A 26,368-nucleotide genomic window follows, 5' to 3' on the forward strand; every position below is an offset into this window, starting at 1 on the left:
AGTGCACCAAAGCAGATGGTGAAGGCTGGGTACAGTATAAAGGAATTGGGGGTGGGGGGAAGGATCTCATCAGAGCCTCTTTAGTTCTTTCAAAGAATTTCTGTGGTGATTGGTAATGTAAGGGACATTTAAAGGATGATCCTTATTTGAGAAATGTTTCTGAACTAGAAACTTGCCCGCTTTGAGTCCTGTTAATACTCGCTGGTGATGATAGCCATTTTCCATTCTTTGAGATCAATTTGGAACTTGAGCATAATTTTATTTCTGCTTCACAGTTCTTAAAATCCTGTTTGGAAATGTCATTAGGAGGATAAGGGATGTAATGAAAAATACATTTTCTCATGTACCAAATCAAAGTGTATAGTTCACGGAGCTGGCTATCTATACAGAACAACATTAACAAAATGAATCGGCCGCTTTCTGCATTTGAAGTTGTATAGTGTAAAATTCAGTGAAACATTCAATAACTGGAAAGATCACATCAGCATCAAGGGTGCATTTAACCAGTTTCCTCCTCCCGTATTACTAGAGAAGAGGCATAGTTTAGAACCAGGAGCAAAGGCTGTGAATGAAGTTGAGAATTGCGGGGCTTCCCTGCTGGTGCAGTGGTTGAGAATCTGCCTGCCAATGCAGGGGACACGGGTTCGAGCCCTGGTCTGGGAAGGTCCCACCTGCCGCGGAGCAGCTAGGCCCGTGAGCCACAACTACTGAGCCTGCGCGTCTGGAGCCTGTGCCCCGCAACAAGAGAGGCCGCGATGAAGAGTGGCCCCCGCACCGCGATCAAGAGTGGCCCCTGCTTGCCGCAACTAGAGAAAGCCCTCGCACGAAACGAAGACCCAACACAGTCAAAAATAAAATAAATTAAAAAAAAAGAAGTTGAGAATTGTGGGAGGCCTGGATGTAAAAGTAAGTAGGAGTGATGGTGCCTGGAAACCCAGACTTGGACGCAGGTGGAAAGAAACTCACGGAAAGATGGGCCTTTGGGGACCAATATTTCATAAGAGTGGTGCTCTTGTCAGCATCTTCTATTGAAGCCTTAAAGTTATATTTCGAAACTGGCATCTGTTAGACCCCTCCTTAGGGCAAAGGACCTTGTTTTTAGTGGTTGGACTTGCCAGGTCAAATAGAGCGACCATGTTCGATTCCCATGCAGTTTGGAAAAACATAGGGTGGGTGAAAGGAGCTCTCTTTCTAGCCAAAAGTCTTAACAGCTTTTTTGTGTGGGAAGTCGTTCCATAAATAAATGAATTGAATGAATGAATGAAAAAAATACATGGCGAGATTTGTTTCTCCTAAACAGGGTTTGTTTGCTGTCAAGAGATCTGGCATAATCTTGTTTTCTCTGCTATAAAATGAAAAATAAAATCCAACAAAATGCACACCTAAGGGGTGTGTTTGTGTTTGTATGAGTTCGTTTCACTATATTATATGAGATTGTTGAACTCACTAGAATGTTTGGAACTATAAAGTTAAACCGTTTTGAAATCTTGCTCTGTTACACACTGGCTTAGAGAAATATACGTTTTCATAAAAAACACCAAGAGCATGAAGTGATGACATTGCTGGGAAACACACCTTGCCATCTCAAGCAGTAGAGGCAACTTTTAAGAATGCAGATGTGCAAAACTGACAGTGGAAAATTACAAGAAGCTCACGTGTTCTCGAATTTTCTCCATCTCAGTTTTAAGTAGGGGCTGTTACTGCTTCTGGCTCTTCCAGGGGATAAAACAGTTTTACAGGACTGACCTTAGTGCAGAATGGACAGTAATTTGAAGCCCTGAGGGGGCTTAAGAAATGAAGGTAGCTTATTGTTTTTGTCAGGGAAAGACCATTGAGCCCCTTAACTGGAAATGCTGACAAGCTGAGCAGAAAGCATGTGTGCTGTACTGAGCACGATCATTATTTTCATTGGCAAAATGTATTACTCACAGTTTTGGGTAGTCTGTCCATTTTGTCAGTAATTTAATCTAGGTCGGAAAAGGCATGGGGTATTGTTGAGCATCCCTGCAGGCATCCCTGGCAGGGTCCCTTCCAACTTTTAATGAGGAGCCTTGCTTTATGTTGGGGTCCTGTGGTGGCTCACAATATCTATTTTGGGGTGTTTTAACCTGGGGGTTAGCTCTTGAAATCGGACAAGGTGTCTGCCTAAAAGATGATGAGATTTTTTCCCCCCTTGGTCTCTGCTCCTTGTTAAATTGATAATTAGGTGAGACTTTTAGACACAAGTAAAAATACAGATGACATGGGATTGTGTCGAAGGTGAGATAGCTTTCCTTTCTGAGGAAGAGTAATTCTGAGGATTAGAAATAAAGAATTTGAAGACAGAAACTTAATACATTTGAGATCTTCTATATTTTTACAGTAATTTCATTTTCACAATGTGTGCCAACAATACATGACATCTTGAATAATGTATTTTTACACTCCTTTACTCAAGAATGTACCCAAGCTGGTACATTTGCAAGATGAGGAAATACATGGTGACTTTGTAATATTGCTGCTAAATCCACTCTGTTTCTTGCTTTCCCTGGGAGTGGTGCTCTCATCCCCATCCCCTAACACAAATTCATCTCTTATTCTGGGACAGGTAATGTTCTATATTTTCTGTGAGTTTTCAAAATATTGTAATTTATTAACATGAGTTGAGACAAGAGTAAATAAAATGGCTGCTCCTTAAATTTTAAAAAATACTAGTGAATTTGGTTCTTTAGATCATTTTGGGAATATCCTTGGCAGGAAGAAGAAGGCATTTTCACATTTTGTCACATTTAGGTCAGCCAAGGAAGTTGCAGAAAGAATTTTCTAAGCTACATGCTGAATAAGGGGACAGTTAGTTGTGAGGCAGCCTTCTTCTTTATTCGATTCATATATTTGGCAGAAACAGTTTGGGCGTTCTTATTAACTCATTGCTCCACTTACATCATGGAGGGATTTTTGTAGTAGAAATAGATTCATGTTCTGGTCAAACTAGAATGAAAAAGGGAAAGGATTGCCTCTTAAGAATAGGAATGAGAGGAAATCAATCATTTATGGTTGTTATATGTGCTGTTTATTGAACATTAACTATAAATCAGGCACTGGTCTAGGAAACTGTATTAATCTGGGTCCAATTAAGAGAGAGACAGCACACAGTAATTTGAAGAGGGAATGTTCAGTATAGACTCATTCACTCTAACAGGGGATTCGGATAACAAGGGATTTGCTAGTGAGATTTAAAGAGAATTCTGAAGAGTGTAGGATTAGCAGATACGACCAGTAGCCACGACACTGAGGTTGAGACAGAAAACCCTAGGAAGAGCCCCCTTCGTCCTACCCCAGGCTGAGATGCTCAGAGTGTATTGCCGTGGGCACAGTGACTCACTGTGTCAGGGAAGTTCCTGTGGTGCTGTGGAACTTGCTGGAAATCTGCCCTCTAGGATGCTGGGGAAAACTTCATGAGATGGTGTCTCTTTGGAGGCACTTTGATACAGAGTTGCCTGAGGAGGGTGCTGGGGAAGCTACAAGCCTCTGGATGTTCTTGGTCGCTCTGCTCTGTAGGACCTGGGGAATTGGAGCACCTCAGGAGCTGCATACTGGAGAAGCCTTATTCCTTCTACAGTGTCCCTCCAGCGCCCTCTACTGACAAAGCTTAACATTGTGCCCGTGGGTAAAGGAAAAACATTCAAAGGGCTCAAATCCATTTCCTCAGAGCAGGCAAAAAGGGTGAATTTGAAGTTAAGAGGCAATAAACCAATACCCAGCAAGGAAATCTATGCTTCTTATTTAATCCTAAGGAGAGTAGGACTAGCTATTGTTTATCCCTTTTCAACAGGAGAAGATTAAATGACTTTTTCAGGGCCATATGGCTAATAAATGGCAGATCCACATTTCAAACCCAGATTTGTAACTTTTAAGGCCCATGTGCTTTCCACGGGCGTCTTTGAAATACAGATGTTTACAGTCCAATCTAGAACCTGATAATGGCACCAAATACCCTTATCTAGATAGTATACCAGAGATCACTGTTTAGTTCATCATATAGTTCACTTCCCACTGGTCCTACGGACAAGGGGGGCTATGTTGATAACCACCTGTTCTGTTTTTACCAGAGTTGATCAGATTTTAAGTTTTTTTTTTTTTTTTTTTGGCGGTACATGGGCCTCTTACTGTTGTGGCCTCTCCCGTTGTGGAGCACAGGCTCCGGATGCGCAGGCTCAGTGGCCATGGCTCACGGGCCCAGCTGCTCCACGGCATGTGGGACCTTCCCAGACCAGGGCACGAACCCGTGTCCCCTGCGTTGGCAGGCGGACTCTCAACCACTGCGCCACCAGGGAAGCCCAGATTTTAAGTTTTAAAGGGGTAGGTTGTGCCTATTTCAGTGGAGTCCTGAAGCTTCTTTTTAACCATATCTTAGTTGACTTCAGGCTCCATATCTCTTTGGCCATTTGACAGCTCCCAGGGGTCTCAATGTGGGCTCTCTGGAGAGCAGAGACAGATGATGAGGATGGCTCTTGGCTTTTTATTTGAAATGTTACTTTTTCTTACCCCAGCCTCTCTCCCCAAGACTGCCTTTCCAGGACACCCTGCTCTTGTTTGTTTCCTGGTTGAGACTGAATTTGCAACCCTGTTCTTTTGGGACCTTTGTGGTCCTATTAGGCTTCTTAGGTTCACCTCATTTGGGATAATAGATTTATTTATACATCAGATTTTTCTAAAAAGAAGTGTCATTTTCATACTGATTTACACTATAATTTTTAGAACTACTTTATCTCTTGACTTTAAGTGAATTACTTAACTCCTCTGGGGCTTAGTTCCTTAGTCTGTAAAGGGGGATGGCCTTTCTAAAGCTCCTCTCATCTTAGAAACACTCAGTGCCTATTTGTAGTTTAACATCTTTTGGCAGCAGTTCCAAACACGTGAGCTTTTGGTTGCCTGATCCCGTCCCTGGCAAGTAGCCGATGAATTACAAATAAGTGGAAAACAGTATGATGTACTGATGAGAATGGGGCTTTGAAGTCAGATCCACAAGGGTTGAAATCTTAGCACTAAAACTTTGTTGTTATGAGACCTTGGCCAGTAATTTATTTTTCTGTGTCCTAGCCTTTTATTTTGTGTAATGGCCACAGCAGTGCCTGTCCCACTGTATTCATGTGGAGTTAGAGAAATCATACATGTAAAGCACTTCATATAGCTACTGACACATAGTAGGTGTCTGTAAGTGATAGATACTATTATTACTATAAAATTGTAAGCTCCTTAAAGCCAGGTCCCCGTCTTGGTCATCCTTGAATTGACTGTAGTTAGTTTTTGGTATTTAACAGGCACTCAGTAACATCATCGTTTTGAGCTGAAATGCTTACCTCCACTAGGGGAGTCCTTTGCAAGCTGAGTCTCTTTATAAAGTAAACACTTTTCGTATGAATCATCACCCTGGAGTTTATCTATTTTATAAGCTTTATCGCCCATATTCTTCTGTTGTAAAGCAGTACATCTTTATAATTTTATTAAATTTCTTTTCAGTAATTTTCTGACTACATGATTTTTTTTTAAACCACTCTTACGTGGCAAAGTAGTAAGAGTAGTAACATTGTTAAGGTTTGACTGTGTGCTGGTCATTATTCCAGGCAGTTTACACATACTCATCCTTTGATGCTTATAACCCTCTTATAATCTCCATTGTCTGGACGGAAAACTGAGGCCCTCGCAGGTTAAATAACTTGCCTCAGGTCACGCAGCTGGAGCCGTCTGGCTCTTCACTCCAGTACTGAGTTACTTGGTTCAACTCTAGTTTTGAAACACTTCATCAGAGGTCACTGATGAACATCCAATCCAACTCAAATCAGCTCAAGTCTAGAAGGAAAGGTGTAAACTTCAAAACAGCTTGACATAAATCTGTTTTTAAGCCTTTAAATATATTTATGGGGGATTACCTTCCCCTCTCCAAGTAACTTCTGAAATCAGGATGAGCAAAAGCCAAACACATGTAACTTTTATGTTTTAATACTAGAACTGTCTTTGATACCAGCGTCTCTGGCAGTCATTATTTGTCTTCGTGCATGCCTCACCCCTCCCCTCTGCACCCCTGTCCCCCAAAACAGAACGACAGCCATAACAACCTCAAGCTCTATGGATGTCCATCTTCCCTACACGGGATCTAGGGTTCGTTTCTCTCTCTAGTGTCCTAATTTGCTTACTGAGGTTGTCTTTGCTATGTGAGTAGTCTTTTAAATATGAGAAAGAGAAAGAGGATTTGATTTTCTACTGATAATGTGAAATATTAGTAATTTAATGCCACAATATTGATAAATAAGAAAATGGGACCAATGGCTTATTCTCCATTGAGAATATGTTAATGAGGCCCCAAAAGTTATCATCTGGCCCCTGCGTCTTGACAATTTGGAGATAGAGGCCCGAGAACTCAGGAACCTGAATGAAGGGTGTGTTCAGATGCCAACAGCTTATTCCATTTCTCCCTTATTCTAGTAACAGCATGACTTTCACTGTTAGGGAAAAGATTGGCTTGGTAGACTTCAGGAACCACTTTAGTCAGCGTGGATAAATGAAAAAACACAAGTGATCAGCTTTCATCATGACAAATAGAAACTGTCATTTAATTTTTATCCCCAATTATACAGCTCCGGGACCAATTTTTCAGGTGGAATGTTGGAGCCATTAAAAAGAAATAAGTAAACTATACCATATTCCATCATTTTTCTGGCAGCTAACCAATGATCTGTAGCCATATTACATGTACGTTTTTATAGAGATATTTTTCTCTTAAGTTTGTAGAAGGCTTTATTAACTCTTTACTGATTTCTTCTGGAATGCATTTTTCCAAATGAATTTTCTCTTTATCACCGAGTGTTGGTTGGGATTTAGTTCTTATTTTTGGCTGGCAGCTATTTTCATCTTTTATGTTCTTCGATTACTAGAATTGCATGGAGTGGTTTTTTTAAAATTCCAACTAGAGTTATGTTAATGGTCCTAATGTTGGCTACAGACTGTGTTCATTTGGATTTCAGAATATGATTTATTGGAAATATAATACATATATAAAACCCAACCAACCATCTCTTGTCTCCTACTTTAACAAGATACTGAAAAACACGGGTACTCCCTTCTCTGCTCCTGTAGCGTTTTGTCCTTTGTTCTCTTGTAGCACTTCATATGTCATGTTATAATATTACATCTGATTTCATGTTCTCCAGTAATCTAAAATGTAGGGACTATGGGCACCTTACAATTTGGCTGTTTTATCTTTGCATCCACCAGCACAGCTGAATGCCTGGTACATACTAGATATGCAAAAACTATTTTTTGGAAGACTGACTCAATGCTTTCTTTTTTCCCTGGGGGGGTATTTATAATTAAAAATTTTTCAACAATATTGAGATCCAGCATCTTCTGAGGACACTAAAATCCTTCATAACCATGTGTTTAATCATTTTTATTCCATCTAGAAAAATTTTGCATGTGGCAGGTAGTCTTTGAACTTTATAGGTGAGAGAAATTGAGAGCAAAGTTTACTAACGATTTGCCAGATATTAAGAACTCTGATGGTATCACTTATATGTGAAAAGAAAATATGACACAAATGAACCTGTCTATGAAACAGAAACAGAAACAGGGACATAGAGAATAGACTGGAGGTTGCCAAGGGAGAGGAGGGAGGGATGGATTGGGAGTTTGGAATTAGCAGATGCAAACTGGTATATGTGGAATGGATAAACAACAAGGCCCTACTGTATAGCACAAGAAACTATATTCAATAGCCTGTGATAAACCATAATGGAAAAGAATATGAATAAGAATGTATATATATATATGTATAACTGACTCACTTTGCTGTACAGCAGTAATTAACTAACGCACATTGTAATTCAACTATACTTCAATTTAAAAAAAAGAAAGAAAGAAAGAAAGAAAGAACTTTGGAGAGAGGCATTGCTGGGATTGGAACCATTGACTTCTGGCTTCCAAACCAAAAGAAGTTTGGAAAAAACTCCAAATTACACTGTTTTGGGGCTTTGTGCTCAGACTGTACAATCTGCCACTACATGTATTATCAAAAATACCCATGATTATTTTTGATGCATGATTAATGTATAAAGTGGTGGTAGGAGTGATGTTTAGAAAACCAGGTGGTTTGGCTTTTGGAGAAGCTGGTTAATGGACGAGGCCTATTAGCTGCGTCTATCTACATGTGTTCTTCTTTTTTTTTTTTTCTTGGTTCATTCACCTAATTAGTAAATCATGGGAGCCTTTGGCTCAGAGCTGGAGAATGTTTGTATCTACTAGACGTTAGCCTCAGAATAGTTAAACTTAGTTTTCAACAACAGAGGTCCTGGAGTGTATTGTGAATAATCGGCAGCATTTTCTTCAGATGTATGCCTTGGCATATGCTTGGAGGAGAAAAGATACCCTCTTGTATCTACTTATACATCTGTCATCTGGTACTGTTACCATTAGAACATGGGAGTAAGCTTATAAACATGCTGATGAGAGGACTCTTTTGGCATGGAAACGTGTTAAGTAAAAGGTGTTAGATCATCTATCTTGTCCTGGGGGTTCTGGGCTAAATAGCTGCACTTATCCTTATTAATGCCTGTAGACTTCTGCTTCTGAAGACACAAATAACCTTTTGTAAGAGTTGCTATAGTTTGAAGTTTCTTTTAGACAAGCTGTTTACTGGGAATATGAATATCCTAATATTAGCTTTGCAAAGAGCAAAAAACTTAGCAGTTGGGGAATGTTTTTCCTAGTTTCTTTTCCATACTTATAGGAGGAATGAATTCAATGAAATAAATATACATGATTGCTGATCTGTCATAAATCATCACTTGTGGTAGGTGTCTATTTTTAAGGCTACATTAGGTCTTCTGATGGGAGGAAGAAATTTTGGATTTGGTTAATGTACCTGCACTGATGGAGAGATGGTAATATTCTATTTTCTTGTGTTACAAATGACGACTTTTCTCGTGGCTTTTTTGGGGGGTGTGGGGATTTGGAATTGGTGAGTCACAGAATTGCAGAGTCGGAAGAGACCTCAGCATAAAGCTTAGAAGTGGGCCTTTTCATGTTTAGATAGCCATACTAGAATGGTCTTACATATATTATGACGATATTAATTATTCTCTGTAACATCCACTCATTGGTCCCTCGCCTTGCATCCCAGAGTCTAATCCTTGCTTGTCACTGTCCATTTAGTGTGACATCCTTGACTGTGCACATTCTTGTTTTGTTTTCTTATATATCAGATTTTTTGTTTTGTTTTGAGATTTTCTTTTTGTTTTAAATTGAAGTATAGTTGATTTACAATGTTGTGTTAGTTTCTGTGGTACAGCAAAGTGATTCAGATCTCTCTCTATATACATATATATATTCTTTTTAATATTCTTTTCCATCATGGTTTATTACAGGATATCGAATATAGTTCCCTGTGCTATACAGTAGGACCTTGTTGTTTGTCCATTCTATATATAATAGTTTGCATCTGCTAATCCCAAACTCCCAGTCCAACTCTCCCCCACCCACCCTTCCCACTGGCAACCACAAGTGTGCTCTCTTTGTGAGTCTGTTTCTGTTTTGTAGATAAGTTCATTTGTGTCAAATTTTGATTCAACGTATAAACGATATCATATGATATTTGTCTCTCTCTGTCTGACTGCCTTCACTTGGTATGGTAATCTCTAGGTCCATCCATGTAGCTGCAAATGGCATTATTTCATTCTTTTTTATGGCTGAGTAATATTCCATTGTGCATATATCAGCTGTTTTAACATCTCTATGCCTTTGTCATATGCTGTGCCCTCAACCTTCCTTGTCATCCTAATCATTAAGTCATTCAATTCAGAAGGCAGTTCCTCTGTACATCTATTCCTGTCATTGTTTCTCCATCCCCTAATCCCCAGGTAGAGTTAGTTGATCTCACCGTGTTGTGCCCAACTGCCCTCTCCCCTTCAGCCTGCCTCACGCCTCCCTTCCCACTTAGCACATGCCTTTTATCTGCCTGTACTTTCTGTATACCTTATTATACTTTCCTATTTGTTCATTAGGCTCCATGCTGGACTGACTTCTGTGAAGGCAGGGATCAGATCTCAATGCATCATAGAATTTGGGGTTCCTACTACAGTGCCCAGGTCTTAGTAATTTATGTTACGGAATGTGTATCGTTCCTATCAGCTTAAAGTGAAAGTAACTATCACTTTTCTTATTTTTTCCTATAGGTGCAGCTTTTAAGACACCTGATTATATGTTGCTCATTGAACTTAAGATCAACCGAAACTCTTAGGACTGTCAGAGTTGCCTGATCTAGGGTTTTACATAATACTGGGGATTGTAAAATAACAAGAGGGGTGCTGAAGGGGCCCCAGAACAGCTTTTCATAGATTTCAGAGTCCATATTGTTTTCTGAAAATACTAACCTGCAGTATCCAGGTGGTTGGTGTGCATGAGGGTCAGTATTTTGCTCACTTTCTATAAAGTTTGATCATTTTCACAAATTGACTAGCACCATGAGCAATTTTCTCGCTCGAAGAAATCCCTTACCGGGTCTTTCGTGTCATGAGAAAAACTCACCTGTTATTCCCAAGCAGTGAGCCTAATCTTTTTTCCGGTGTTTTTATAGTTCCGTGTAGGAGTTATAATTATTATTAAATGTCTTGGTAGAAATCAAAGAGTATTCTAGTTTTCTTTCAATCTTGTTTTTGTCTTATGGCATATTCAGTATCTCTGTAAGCTTTATCCATTTTTATGGCCTGCTTGAGTGCTTAGACCTTCAAGGCATTCTCTTCATTGTCGAGTTCCACCCTTTGTGGTGCATATGCCCCTCTTTTCATGTAAGGGGAGAGGCCCTCAGCCAGCAAGACCATGATATCTACACCTACAGGGACAGGCCTGAGAAGGCAAGGACTTTACTCTCTCAGGGCCTAGTCATTTGTTTTACTTTTTTTTTTTTCTCCAGTAAAAAAAAGACATATCTCTATTCCATATTTCTAAGAGTGATTGCTAAAATCTTGAACTAAACTTAACTTAGGTTATTGTCCTTGAAGAATGAAAGCCCGAGGGCCACTGAATATCCACAGTTTTTTCAGAAGCTCCAAAGGAAAACTTCAAGAAGCAGAGTCAATTCAATCATTTTTCAAATGGTGGCCTCGTGGTCGCATTGAACCTAGCGGCTCACTCCGTGGAATAAATGGTGTTTCCCCCAAATTCACCTTTGCTGTCTGCATGGAGTTAGTTAATACATGGATACTTGCATATGACGAGGAACAGTTCAAGGCTCTGGAGTAGTAAAGCACCCTATTGCATTTAGTTAATTACTTTGAGATTTTCTGGGTGGAATGCATAATTTCTTTCTTTATATTTGATTTATTTTTCACTCAAGAATTTAGCAAGTATTTACTGTGTGCCCATCGTTTACCAGGCACCATGCTGGATATTGGGAAATATTGGTTAACAAGACAGAATCCCTGCCCTCCAAGAGCTTAGGGTCTAGTGAGAATACAGGCAGTGAAACAATTATAGCATATTATGTATGGTAAGTATAGGGAAAACCTCTGTCAGGAGATGAAATGTTTGCTGTTTAGCATATTGATACAGTGATGATATATTCTGAACTAAAATCCCACAAAAGATTATGGGAAATGAAGATTATGCCAAATAATTTTTTTCCCCAAGACCAAGTAGGTGTGGAAATGTTGCAAATACAGTTTGGACATTTCGGTGATTTATGAGTACCAAGGAGTAGAATATTTGAAATCAGACCTGCCTTGGCAAATCCAGGATAAATGTTTGCTATACGTTCTGGTTTCTGCCACTTGTAGAGCTGCTAATATAGGGAACAGATTTTAAAAATTTATGAGCATAAAATAAATTCTGTTATTACAAGCATAACAGAATTTATTAAAAATTTGATTCACTTTAGAAATTCTGAACCCAACTCCATTGTTTTGATGGGAAAAAATAAACTAGAAAAAAGTGAGCAATTGTTCATGCTCTCTGTGCAGATATTATGAAAAGACCTTCTGTTCTACTGGAGTGTAATGGTTTCCCTCTCTCAAAACACCACTTAGCTGTGCTTTGTCACTAGAGTTGATCTGACAATTTCCCATAGATAACTCTGAAACGAGTATACATTCATGACTTTGCATAATAATTGTATGCCTTTAATTTTGCTGAGGTCAGCATGTGGACATCTCTGCGAAACATTAATTAAAGAATTGGTTCTCTTAAGCTGCTATCTGTCAACAGAACACATCCTTTGAGGCCACGAATAGAAATGTGTACTGCTTCAGTGTATTAATCCACACCAGTCAGTGATCCACAGGCCACCAAGGGTAGTATGGAAGAACTAGACGGCAAACATGTTTGAAGTCATGAATGGTTTCTAGAAGAGAGCAGCTATCTAGTCTACCTCTTCCCTGCAGTCAAGTCACCTAAATCATCCAAGATGGGTACCTATCTAGGCTCTTTTTAAGATGCCATGGCACCAAATCTTTGGGAATATGGTCTTCCTTGTGCCCATAATATTATCTTTCCCTCCACTCCATTCCTTTACATTTTGACCAGTTTTTTCTTTGGGAGGTAATGGTTAGCCTTTCCTTATAAAATCATTTCACAAGAGCCCCATGCTGAAGTAGTGCTGGGGGCTTAATAGATTTCATGTTTGAAAAGTCCTTTGATTTGGAATAAGTTTTGTAACTGCTTTGCATGGCAGGTAGAAGCCCCACTGATGACTCACTGAGCCACTCTCAGAGTGCCTCTGTTGATAATGTGTCACCTTTAATACTGCTTGACAGGATTTAACCACACATGCAACAAATCAATGCAGTCTAGAGCACAGATGCACTTGATCTATATGTTTGTCTCCCTTTAACTGATGCAGGCAAAAAAAACCATCAGATAGTTTCTTGGTTAATACAGCTTTGTTCTGAAAAGCTGGCAGTGATATATTTGGGGGTGCATATGGCCAAGGCCTGAAACAAGGGAGGTATTTACCCATCTGGACAATCAATAGTCAATATCCAGCTAAACCATGCTACAAAATGAACCTGGTTCTTTGGAACAAACAATATTATGTCAAAGTTCTCTAATAGTTTATTAGTATCATTGAAAAATACAGCCCACTAAAAGTCATAAATGATCATTTTAATGAAAGCTGCATCATTTGTGAGTGGCACATACCTATACATTTTTGTAGTAAATTAGACATAAGGCTGATGGTTCTTCTTTCTTCTTCTTCTTTTATTTTTTTACCCCTTCCAAAACCTCCATGAACAGTTCTGACTGTCTGATTTGTTTCATCGTTTTCCTTCCACTGCCTGTAGACCATCTCCTGGAAAATAATGCTTGTCCTGTCAGTTTCCAGAATCAGCAGCAAACCAAAGTGTGTGCTCAAGGTAGATGTCAGCATTATACTGCTGCTGCCACCGGGCTACTGAAAGACAGAATTAATCCTGTACTGGTAAAATTCACTTTCAAAAAGGATCTGGACACCTCGATTCAGGAATAGGAAGTTCATCCCAAAATGGACCAAGCAGAACACCAGCAAAGATGTGATTTTTGGACCGAGGGCGCAAATAGAGCATGATGATTGCTTGTTATTTAGTGAATGATTCTTTGTTCTGAGACTAGGTTATACTGTTTTGCTGGAAGCTCACAACAGATCAATAGTAATTTTGTTATGGGCCAGATGTCAAAACAGAAATATGCTCTCAAATCCCACTGACTTGCTATGACAACTAGTATGCTAAAATACATTCACTCAGCAATCAGGCATTTCACAATACTCCCCTGGTTCTGTTTTCTTTCATGTGGAGCCTTAAAGCTAGACATTGTTAGCAGAGATTCTCCTGTTTTTGTTTTCCTTTCTCTAGTACCTACTTCTTTTGATTGAGAGTAGAAAAAACCTCCCCAAACTCTCGCTTTTTTTCCACCCTGATAATGAGTTAGGTGATGTCTACACTGTAACTTCTGGTGACAGGTATCATTTTCATGGTAATAAATAAAATCTGCAGTAGGAAAGTGGCTCTGAAGGAAAGCCAGCCAGCAAGAAGTGTGTTCTTTGTTTAGTTCCTCTGTCATCCAACTTTGAAGTTGTAATTTTGGTCTGATTAGGATTTGGGAGTTAAACATTTTCTGATGAAAGGGAACTTCAGGGATATTGACTTGCTTCTTGTTTTGGTACATTCCCGTTTCTCTGTTCTGCTTCTGTCTTTTGTGAAACTGCTGACTATCCACCAGCTTTTGGGTAGGATTAGGACAGCATTCTGTAGTCATGAACACTTCTTGTGCTGATTTGTTTTTATAGAAATATTCAGAATAAAGCCGGTGGCAACCACTGGCAGATTTGCGCAGATGCGGCTTGGCGGTGTAATTTAAGAGGGTGTTAGTTTCTTAAGTCTATTTGATCTTGTCCTTGTGTCTTGTCTATCTGGGCCTAGCCTTCTTCCTCCCCTTGTCCCCAAAACAGGAAAAGTAAAAAGGGAAAGGCTTTCTTTTTCAGGCCATGAGAGGATTGAACAAGCTCAGAATTTACGTGTTCAATAATGATAGAACTTTCCATTCTACCTTTGGGCAAGTCTTGCATTTCTTACCATTACCATATCTTTTTGGAGTAGAAATATCTCCAAGTGGGAAGAAACATTACATCCAAGGATGTAAGTCCTCTTAGAACTTAATACTCTGCCAGATTTTGTTGTGTATTAGTATATATAATCCTTGGTGCTGCCCTGCAGATTTCTCCAACAGACATTTTACCCACAAGAAGGATTACTCTCATTCTGATGTTCTTTCATATCTTTATTGTCAGTGCTATTCAGAGCACTGAAGCTGCTAGGAGTAAAGTAAAGGGAACAAAGTTCAAATCAGACTCAGGTACCTCTTTTATAGTAGCTCTTCAGTTTATTGACTGACCACTGAAAGAGGGCCTTTTTAAAGCAAAAATTAAGTGCACTGTTACTGCATTCCAGGCTCTGTCAGAAACAGAGGGAACTGCATGATTAGTCAGTCCCTCTATTTCAGAAACTTATAAGCGACTCATCATATGTGAGGCACTGCGCTCATTCTACTGGGGTGCAGGGGTGGGTGGGTTTGCTTTCATTTATCCTCATTCTCCTAGTTGATTCTTCTGAAAACGAAGTGCATAAATTACCAATCATGGGACAGAAAAGCTAAATGGTCCACTGAGAGTTAAGGTCAAGTCTTGGACTCATGGGCCAGAGCTCACCGATTACACTTATTGTCGTTGCTGTTACCTCAGCTGTATTTAAGTCCCAAAGAGTCAAAGTACATAGAAAAGGAACTTGAGACATAGAGCAGAGTCAAAAAGAGAGTACCAGGTGGGTCCCCCCGCCCCAAACAAAATTCAGTAAATAGGTAGGGGTTGAATTTGAGAGTGCAATTATTATCTGAGAGCAAAGCAGAAAAGATGCTCAGGTGGGGGACATGTTTTCAGGACAACTTTTGGAAAAAGCTCTAACAATATTTACCCAAATTAAAAGATATAAAAGATTTCAGAATTAGAAAAAAAAGAAGAAAAACGTGTGACCATCTTGACCCTTTGTGTCATATGATGGACATAAAGTAAGCATTTCTTTTTTTTTTTAATTGAAGTCTTGTTGATTTACAATATTGTGTTAGTTTCAAGTATATAGCAAAGTGATTCAGCTTTATTTATATATATATATGTATACATATATATACTTTTTCAGATTCTTTTCCATTGTAATAGGTTATTACAAGATATTGAGTATAGTTCCCCGTGCTCTACAGTAGGACCTTGTTGTTTATTTTATGTATAGTGGTGTGTATCTGTTAATCCCAAACTCCTAATTTATCCCTCTCCCATCCTTCCCCTCTGGTAACCATAAATTTGTTTTCTATGTCTGTGAGTCTGTTTCTGTTTTATAAATAAGTTCATTTGTATCATTAGGTAAGCATTGCTTTATGTGAGGAATGTATATATATGTAAGATCTATATATGTGTATGTATACGTATACAATATATAAATAAATTTTTTTCCTAATTTATTTTATTGGGCTGACTGGGTCAGTGAATAAGATGAAGAGCAGAAGATAGTTACCTTTTTCAAGTTCAGAGCCCCCATCACCATGATATGTATTAACCTAAACCCTGTTGCCCAGTGTCTTTGTAGAGATATTCAAGTAGTACCATGTATGGTTTTCCAGAGGGTTTTGTAGGTTTCTTAAATGTTCACCATCATGTACTAAGCTTTTTCGAAACCAGAAAATATTGGTCTATGTCAGGAATTGGAAAACTTTTTCTGTAAATATTTGAGGCCTTTTGGGCCATAGGTTTCTGTCACACTGAGTCCACCCTGCTGTTGTAATGTGAAAACAGCCATAGGAAATGCATATGAGTGTGGCTGTGTTCCCATAAAACTCTATTATGCATACTGGAAATCTGAATTTCATGTGTCATGAAATATTCTTCTTTTGACTTTCGTCAACCATGTAAAGATGTAAAAATCACTCTTAGCTCTCTGGCTGGGTTTGGCCCACAAGTGGTAGTTTCCCAAGCCCTGTTCCAGACCCTCTACTGTTCATGTTTCCCAACCCATGTTATTAGTTAATCTGAAGCTTTACCATGTTATAATGAAATGTGGTATCAACTGTGTAAGAAAGTGAAACATTCATGATAATCCTCAGAGAACTGATACTCTAATCAGAACTCAACTTTTCTGAAAATCTCTTGTAAAGAGTGTAGTTCATTCCATTTGAATTGGGGCTGGGTAGGAATTCGGTGGCTTGCAGAGTAGGAAGGGAGAGGTGAAAACCAGCAAGAGTGACCAGGTCCTTGCCTCCCACCGACGGTGTGTTAGTGCTGCAGACAGATTACCTCACTTAATCCTCACAAGATTTGCCTGAGGGGAGAACGGTTTTCACCCCATTGTACAGATGAAGAAACCAGGCTTGTAGAGTTCAGAAACTCGAAGGTAAAATAGTAAAGGGCAGAGCCTGGATTCTAACCTAGCTGAGGCCAGGTGTGTAGTCAGAGTAGGAAATGAAAATCACTTGGCTGATTTAGAGCACTATAGCTGGGGGCCTTGCATATGGTAGGTCCTGGGTACCTATTATCCATGTGTCTGTTTTAAAAGAGAAGGGAGAGGTGATGAGGGAAGTTACAATAAGACCTTAGGGACTAAAGAATTCGATACCTTTGTCAGAGATTCAGTTGAACCTTGTAGTCAGCCTATATCTTGTCAAGCCAGAATATGCTTTTGGAGGCCAAAGAGGAGTCATAAAAAAATACAAGTTCAGAGAAACTCATGTATTTAAAAATGTGGCAAATCATAGACACGGAGAACCCAGTGTGAAGGTCCTTACTCCTGAGTTCATGAATTCCCATTTGATGGCCAGAGCGTTGTGTTTTATAAGCCAGAGGAAATTTTTTGACTCATTGCCAGTCATTTACTTAAACTGAAAAGATCTTAGCATTAAAGTTACTTACTTGAAGTGCTGGCAGGCTAATAAATTCCAGGGGCTGTTTTAAACGTTGTCAATCTAAGATGTAATCCTATTAACATAATGGAATATTTTCTGAGTGGAGAATTCGCTCGTCTTCCTGTCCACAGCTCGCAAGGGAACAACATAAAAGGAATCCCAGAATGTCCTCTGAGCATCATTGAACCAACTGACGTGGTTGCACAGCGTGATTCTCATTAGCAAAGAACTTCCTTGGTTGTACCTCTTTGAAAGGCAAAACCCCACCATAGTGACAGGCTTATTCTAATAATGGGAACGGGGGTTTCTATTTGGGATGATCCCTTATAGGTCCTGGGAACTTTCCTGGTTTATTAATTTATGCTCACTTCTCTGTGTGATGGAAGATCCTGTGTAACTTGAAACGTTTGCCTTTTCTTCCTCCTGTTTGTTTCTGGGCCTCCTCTTCACCCAGCGGTGTGGGTTACCCTGAATTAAATTGGTTTATGGCATGCCATTTTCGGTAAAACTCTGCAAAAGAAATGGTCACATAACTCAGAAAGGTTTGCCCTTGGAGTGATTTAGTCACGCTAGATGATAGCTGAGGAGGCTTATTGACTTTGAGCTCCCTTTGGAACAAGATTCAGAAAGCTTTGCACTTCTGTGGCACCTGGGAGACACTCAGTTGAATAGAACTACGGAGAAAGCGTTTCAGTTATTGGCATTTTTCCTAATGCATTTTGTATGTGTCTATACCGCAGGGAGAAATGTGTGGTTATTGTTGAAATATTATCTACATGGCTTTGCAGAAGAAAAGGCACCGTACAACAGTCAACACATTACGTTTCATGGAGTTGTAATGGTTTGGGGACTGTGCATCTGGGGGTATTATTTGGATACCCTTATTGGACTTACAAAAGCTCTTAAAGGGACCTTGAACTTGACAAGTTGGACCTTGAACATGCCGTGACTTGGAACGTTGTTTAAATACTAGTATTCTTTTTGTTCACTTGGTTTTAACTAGGAAGCTAGGCCTTGATCATCTAAGTGTGCTGTGCAGATCTAGGGTAGGAAATCAAACTCTCAGAAGTGCACAGAAGTTAATTTCTTTCTCCTTCTGCACAGATAGACTCCTGTTTAAATAAAAATGTGTGTGGACAGATTTTTGTTTGCCATGTGTGAGCTGGGCATGTTGTGTTAGTCTAAAGGGAGCAGTTTTAAGTGGGTGGATGTGTCAGACCCTCAGGCTATCAGAGCCACCTTATTCATTTCCACAAATCTCTTCTCATAGAACAGCCTTGCAGGAAGTTTGGATAATTGATTCTCCTGAGCAATACAAATACTGGGATTCTTAATCATTCCAAGAGATGGTCAGAGCTCCTGCTTTTATATTTTAAAAACATTTGTTTACTCTTCTCAGGCATTCATTAAGCACTTATTGATCAACAGTCTACCATGGGCCAAGCTCTAGGCTAGATGCCGAGCATGCCAAGAGGGAAAAAGGCAGAATCTCTGACCTCACAGCCCACTAAGGAAGGCAGATCCCAAATGGACAATTGCAATGCATGCAGCAATTAATTTGTTTTTATTTAATGAGTATGTGCTAGGTGCTGGGTGGAAGAGGCCAGTGGTAAGCAAAAGCAGACTTGGCCTCTGCCCTAATGCTCCTTGCGGGCAAGGAGCAATTATTAAATATTTTTTAATATAATTATTTATTAAGCAAACGTCACACAAATGTACAATTATAAAGTGGTCCAAGTGTCTTGGAGGAGAAATTGTAAACTAAGAGAACTTGATCTGGTCTAGATGGCCAGAGTGGGCATCACCGAGGAGTGATGATTGAACTGTGGTCTGAAGAAGGGCCGGTGTGAGTTAACCAGGCTATGAAGGGTTAGAAGAGCTTTTCACAGGGAACCAGGTGCATTGAAGGAACTGAAAGAAGGCCATTGTGCCTGGAGTCAGAGGGGCTGGGACAGAGAGGCAAGTGGAGAGGCGGGTAGTAGCCAGATTGCTCAGGGCCCTGCAGACTGTGGGGAAAGATTGGGGGCTTTATTCTAAGAGGCCTGGGAAGGCTTAGAGGGGTTTTAAGCAGGTAGGAAGAGGTAACATGATCCTAGTCGTTTTCTGGAAAAGATCACTTTGGCTACAATGTGGAGGGGTGTGAGTGGATGCAGATAGGTACCCACAGTTTAAGAGGCTACTGTCTGGACAGGAGGGGGCAGTGGTTTGTATTAGGATAGTGGTGGGGGGCAAGGAGAGAAGTGGGTGAACTTGAGCCGTATTTAGGGGCCATATCTACAAGCTTGGTGATGGATTGGATATGGGCTGTGAGGAAGAACGATGGTCCAAGGACGACAGAGTCAGAGGTCATTTAATGACATTTTGTACTGATGCATTAAATAATCTGAAGTAAGTCTTATTTTACTTCTCCAAGATTAAACTTTGTGTATTTTTTTACAGTAGTTGTCAATCTATCTTCCAGTTTTCTGAGACTTTTTTGTATCTTTAAGAAAGGAGGGCTTCCCTGGTGGCACAGTGGTTGAGAGTCCGCCTGCCGATGCAGGGGACGCGGGTTTGTGCCCCGGTCCGGGAAGATCCCACATGCTGCGGAGCGGCTGGGCCCGTGAGCCATGGCCGCTGAGCCTGCGCGTCCAGAGCCTGTGCTCCACAACGGGAGAGGCCACAACACTGAGAGACCCGCGTTCAGCCAAAAAAAAAAAGGAAATTGCAATTCTTACCCCTCTTGCTCCTTTTAATATAATTAAGGCAGTGGAAGTACTCAGTTATGAGTCCAGAAAGAAATGCAGAAAGACGCAGACCCAAGCCAGAAGATATCAGAGTAAAATATTTTCAGCAATGTCAGCAAAATGTAAAGATCCCATCAGAAACAAACACGAGCGCCTTCCCACCTTCCCTGCCGATTTTAATTCAGAAAATTTAAATAATTTTTCTCATGTCAAAGATGAGTGAAAATACTGGGGAGTCTTTTTATTCTTTATAAACTGAAGTTGGAGTAATTTATTTTATCTGGAGGAGAGTATTAAATTAGCTGTCAACTGTGCTACACAGGTGGATGGTAACTTTGGAATGAAATGACCAAATCTCTGGTCCTGAGGCATTCATTTTAATCTCTGCTTTCCATTGAAATAGGCAAAACATGAAATGTTGAGATAATAGCACTAAAATTCCAGGTAATTGCTTTTGTTAGCTCAACTCATGTTTACTCATATTAATTACTGAAATTTGATAACCTCTTTGTTTTCTACTTAGCATGACTCTGAATGCAGGGACAGAGCCATCAATCAGGTAGGCGGTTCTCACCAAAGGCAGGACTCCTTTGCTTTGATGTTGGCAGCTTAAGGCTAATTCCCTCCGCTTGATAGGTTTATAATTCAAGAAGATGTGATTTAATGTTGATGGAATTTATTTTTGAAACACATACGAGGACGAAAGCCTTTCAAAGTAAAAAATGAAGTTTTGAGGTAAATCTTAAGTAAACAAAGGCTGTCAGGCTCGCTCAACACCCAATTTTAGAGATCTCTGTAGAATCATGGACCTGCGCCATGCATGTCCACCCTTTAGCTGGAGGCGATGAGGAAGTGAAGAGAGAAAATGCAAGCGCTCTGGAGTTTTATGAAGAAGCTAGGCAATTAAAGGCATCAACTTTTTCTTTCCTCTCCTCTTTCTAAATTTGTTTCACATTACCTTCTTTTCCTTGTAACATTTTATTCATGGTATTCCTTAAACAACAAAAAGTTGTTTTTCCAAAGGTGACCCTGAAAAATTAAAATTTTTTATATTTCATTTGAACTCTAAGTTTGTAGAGTTTGGAGAAACCCTGAGCCCATTTTTTTCCAACCTGCTGATTCATACATTTCTTCAGCCTCTCATTCATCTCATTTATACATTCATCCCCTCAGGAAGTGTTGAGTTCCAGGCACTGCTCTACGCCTGGGGATTAAGTAGGTAACAAACCACACTAAGGCTTTGCCCTCAAGGACATCTTTGTTTTGGACACTACTCTTATTAGTACCACCTAAAATCACCTTATTTTTATTTTTATTTTTTTGGTAACCTCATGGCACTGGCAACTCAGTAGAGCTCACCAGACAAACTTAGTGCCTGCTGTTTGATGAAAATTGTACCAAAATAAAATACACATTTCTCTTCCTTTTAAAAAACATAGGGGACTGAATTCCATTTTGTGTAAATGACCTGAGATCTTGTAGAATACTAATTAACATGTTTCGCTTAGAGACCATTCATATGGATTGGTTGTTTTGTCTCTTCTACACTCAGAGAGATTGCTATGCTTTTCTGAGTTCTCAATAATTTTTAAAAATAGTTTTTCTTGTCTCTTCTTTTGCCCTCAGCTTTTTCTTTCCCCTTAAAATTTTTTTTTTGTTTTGATTTGTTGTAGGCTGGAAAACTAGATAACTAAGACTACTAGATGTGTATGAAAAGTATGTTAATGTAGTACACGGTGACAGCCCATCATCTTGCACTTAATAGAGTTAAGTGTTGTCCATGACTTACGTAGGACTTAAGTAGGCTGGTGACATTTGAGTGACTTAGATGCTCCCCTGTGGACCTCTGACACTCCCTCTGATGCTCTGGAAAGCTGGGCTTGCTGGATACGTGGCCTCATAGATGAGATATTACTAAAACAATCTTGCCTAAGGCATGTTCCAATCCTTTGAGGATTGGAACCTCTTAACTATAATGAAGTATAATGTTTTATAATTTTATCCTTTTTGGTTTCCATGCATGCGTGGGGACATACACACATACACACACACGCACACACGCACACACACACAGTGCTAGCTTTTTTTTTTCTCCACAGCCAAGCTTTGGTGAGTGAAGTCTTTAAAATGATATCTCTACATTCTGTCAGTTGTATATTTAGAATTATAACAAAGCAAGGAATTGTGAAAATAAGAATTGAGGAGCTTGTAGACAATTGCAAAACTTCTAGACTGGATACTGGATTACACGAACACATAACATATTGATTTGGGGAATAAGAGCTATATATAGTTCAGATGCAAGCTATGACAGATGGGGGTTCACTAGCAACAAATCTGATGACTTCTAGGCACAATTCCAAACACAAAAAATTTCACCAGATGCAAAGACTCTTGCCATTCTTAATGGATTCACTTTTATATAAATGAGTCCAATTTATATATTTTCTCCCATGGCCAATTATCCTGAAGGTGTTATAAGAATTACATTTTATTATTATTTTTCCATTTAATGGATGTATTGCCATGTAGTAGTAAGGTAGTTATATTGGTAAAGTTGGCTCTTTTCTGAAGGAACCCATAAATATTTAGATATTTTAAATAAATGTCTAGATATTTAAAACTTAAAGTGACAATCCACTGAAACTATTTTTTTTCTAAATATTTGTACGCTTGTCTTGGAACGCTTTTCAAAATTAACACTTTCAGAGGAGGTAGAATAAGTTCATCTACTAGTCCTTCGATAGAACTTAGAAGACTCAGACTTATTTCCTTTAGTTCTTGACATTGTCCCCTTTAATTACCTTCCAGTTTATTATAAATATATTTTCATTTTCTTTAATCTCTAATTAGTCAAGAAATACATGAACATATTTCCCTTTCAACATATTTTAGAAAAGGCTGAAGTCCTCATTGATGGATTCCCCAGTTGTCTCAGTTTAGCTAGCTTCTGTTTTCTTCCATACTTTTTCATCCGTCTGTCTACTTATCTATCTGCCTGCCTATCTATCTATCTTGATGTAGATGTAAACATAAAATCCATGGAAACACTATGGGGTAGCATATGTGGTATCATACCGTACTCATCATTCTGCAGCTTGCTTTCTTCCCTAGCAGTGTCCTAGAAGCCTGGCCATGTTGTTACATGCAGGTTTTGCTTGTTCCATTTATGTGCTACCTCGTATTCCACAGCACACATGCGCCTGTTTATTTAGCCATCCCCCTCCTGATAGGCATATGGGTTGTTTGCAGATTTTTCCTACTGTAAACCGTTCTCCAATGTAGATTCTTGTACATGTCTCCATGTGCACATGTGCAAGAGTTCGTTGAGAGTACACACCAAGAAATAGCATTGCTGGACCAGACAGGATGCACATTTAAAATGTTCATTGTTGTCTTCTACATCTGGCTGCTGGTCATTTTAAACTTCCTGTCAGTAACTAGGTGATTTTTTGTTTTAAGTTAATAGAGTGGACCAAGTGATGTTCTCATAAGGAACAGAAAGAAAGGTGGATTTATTAATCCCTCCTGTGTTCCTGCACCCTCCCAATTCGTACGGTTCCTGGAGTTTTAGAATAGATTAAGTGAAGTTTGTTAAAATACGTGCCTTGGGAAACATAGCAATGTTTTCCCAGCTCTTGCCTTGTCCGTCAGATCTCTCTTCCTGTTTCATCTTAGTCTGTCCTCATCCGTGAATGGCGGTGATCCAGCCCTGCCATTCTAACTTAAATTATCCAGATTTTAAAAAGAACTAAAATAGGTCAAACCATCTAAGCTGTGGAGAGACCCAGAGGGAGCAAAGGGAAGGAGCGGGTGGTGAGTGAAGAAAGAGCTTCATGGGTGACACCAAACGTGGTGCAGCGGATCCCACGAAGACCTTGCCCTACCTGACAGAGTGGAGGTGCTTCTCCGGCCAGGTGCCTCTGCACCAGGTGTATCTAGGGAGGGCCTGGAAGCAAAACCTTTTGAACTCCTACTTCTCAGACCACAAGCGTGCACATAAGAGGGGTTAGGATTGCTCAGTAAGCTAAGGCTTAAGGTAGGGAGTGAAGCTGTGGACTCCCACCCCCCTCTGCCTCTAAAGAGATCGGGCAGCCGTACCTTGAGTGGCATTGAAATTATAGGAGACAAAGCTCTGGGTCCACAAGAGGCTGAGGGTCGGAATCTGGTTCCCTGTCTGGGTCCTACTCCTGAGCGTGATTAATTTCCTTCAACTTTGTATCCTATGTGAGAGAGACCATTCAGCCCCATTGATGAGTTTCCTTCAATTTTATATCACATGTGAGAGAGACATTCAGCCCCATTGACAAGTTGAGGTGATCAAACGTTTTCTGGCATCCACTCATCATGTAGGATAAAATATTCCTGAAGCTCAAAAGAAAATTCATGTTTGGTAGATGCCGTGTGCCGCTTGCTAAGATTTATTTTCTTTATAAAATGTCCGTGTCGCCTTTCCTGCAGGTAGCCCTCCTGCTTCCTTGTCGCCTGAGTCCTTCAGTATCTTAGGTCGGGCTGCATCTGTTCCCGCAGAGCTTTCCCTTTCTCCAGCAGAAAGCTGGTTTGTTTGGCTGACAGATGGGGTTCCCGCTTTGGCCTAGATGCGCCTAGTTAAAGGGTTTCTGTCTGAAGCCCGCAGGTGAGGCCCAACTCCACACAGACCCCTGCTTACAAAGTTCCCTTCATGGCCACGTAAAGCAGTAAGGAAGTTTTTAATTGACATTGTCTACTGTTAAGAGGGCAGAGTGTGGACATCTTTCGAGAGGGTTTACTTTCTCTGTGAAGTGTCAGGCTATCAATTTATTGGATGACGCAGTGGGTTTGCTTTGGGGAAGAGAGAAAGATGTTATTGTGGTGTATCTTTTAGAATCTCGGCACATCAAAAAATCCCCTCAGAAGCAACCATCCCCCAAACCTATGTTGCCATTGAAACCAAAGCTTAAACTGTTTGACTGATAGGTATGGTTGAAATAACACTATTTAATGCCCAGAGCACGTCAAATTTGGGTGAAGAGGATGCATTCTGCATAATGCCGAGAGATGTCTCGTTATGGTGTGGTTACCTAGCAACAAGTGGAAACTGTATGAAAATGAGGTGCTTATCTGTTGTTGAAGTGGGTGCAATGAAACTTATTACGCTAGCCTGTTTTGCTTGGCATGTTATTAAAATCACAGCTAATGTGGAAAGAGCTGGAGCCTGTTCCCATTTGATACAGAAGCAGTGTTAAATGCAGCTACTGTAAAATGCCAGTACTTTGGTCAGGAAAGTAGAAATGCGCAGCCTCCTCAAACACCCAGCGTTGAGATGTTAGAATTTGATTTATATCGTCAAAGATGTATTAATAATAAAAGCAGACAGAATCTGTAGGGTGACTTAAGAAGCGACTGGTTGTTTAGATTTCTAAAATAATTTCCAAGAGCCATTTATAGATTCGTCTGTAATAATAGCTTGGTACAGCTCCACTTCTCGCCAAATTGTATTTAACTGTCTGCCGAGCTTATCGATGCATCCTAACCACAGCCTTCTTACGTTTGTTTAATTTATAGAACTGGGATGCACTGTCCCCATTTTTAAAGGTTCTATTTTTATTTAATCACTTTAAAACAAATCTTTCACAATATATACCAGTATATATTGGGGGCAATGGAAAAGCTTCGTGTCTTTGGTTTATCGCGGAGCTTTGCTGTCATTTGTGTTTCAGAGAAGTGTGTTTTACCACAGGCCTGTCCTACCTCTTCTTTCTGTATACTTCAGGTGGCTTCATATTGAAGCCTTACTTCACATTTATTTCTAAAAAAGTCAAACTGAGAACACCTACTAAAATATCTCCTTCTGGGGAGCCCGTGAGCCTAAGATGATAGAGCCCCGGTTACCCCACGGAGGAAGAAAAGTTCAAGTACTTTCTGTGCTCATCAAACACCTGTGATGATACACAGAAATCTGGCATACAGGACCCAGCTCTGTTAGCTGTATTCTGACATTACTTCTGGGGCTCTGGAAGGTGTTTATGTGTAGCAGATGGAGCTATTAGTTAGCTGTGCTATCTTGAAGAATTGCTTTCCCAGGTAATCAGCTCTGCTCATTTAGGATGTCGTTTCCCCACCTTGCTGTGTCAGCTCAAGAAGCAGGAATGGTTAATCGCAGTGACCAGGCAGTGTGCTAGAATAACTCTGTAAGGGGACCCATCCCCTGATGCTCC

The 26,368-nt window shown here is 40.0% G+C and overlaps 1 protein-coding gene across 6 annotated transcripts in view; it reads left to right on the forward strand.

The window, feature by feature from the left end:
* The window catches only part of CADM1 (cell adhesion molecule 1), a gene marked incomplete at its 5' end in the record, with an annotated part of 326,602 nt that overhangs the window by 50,431 nt on the left and 249,803 nt on the right, over window positions 1–26,368 (forward strand). The window lies entirely within an intron of this gene.

This window comes from Hyperoodon ampullatus (assembly GCF_949752795.1).
Source record: "Hyperoodon ampullatus genome assembly, chromosome: 7".
Taxonomy (NCBI): domain Eukaryota; kingdom Metazoa; phylum Chordata; class Mammalia; order Artiodactyla; family Ziphiidae; genus Hyperoodon; species Hyperoodon ampullatus.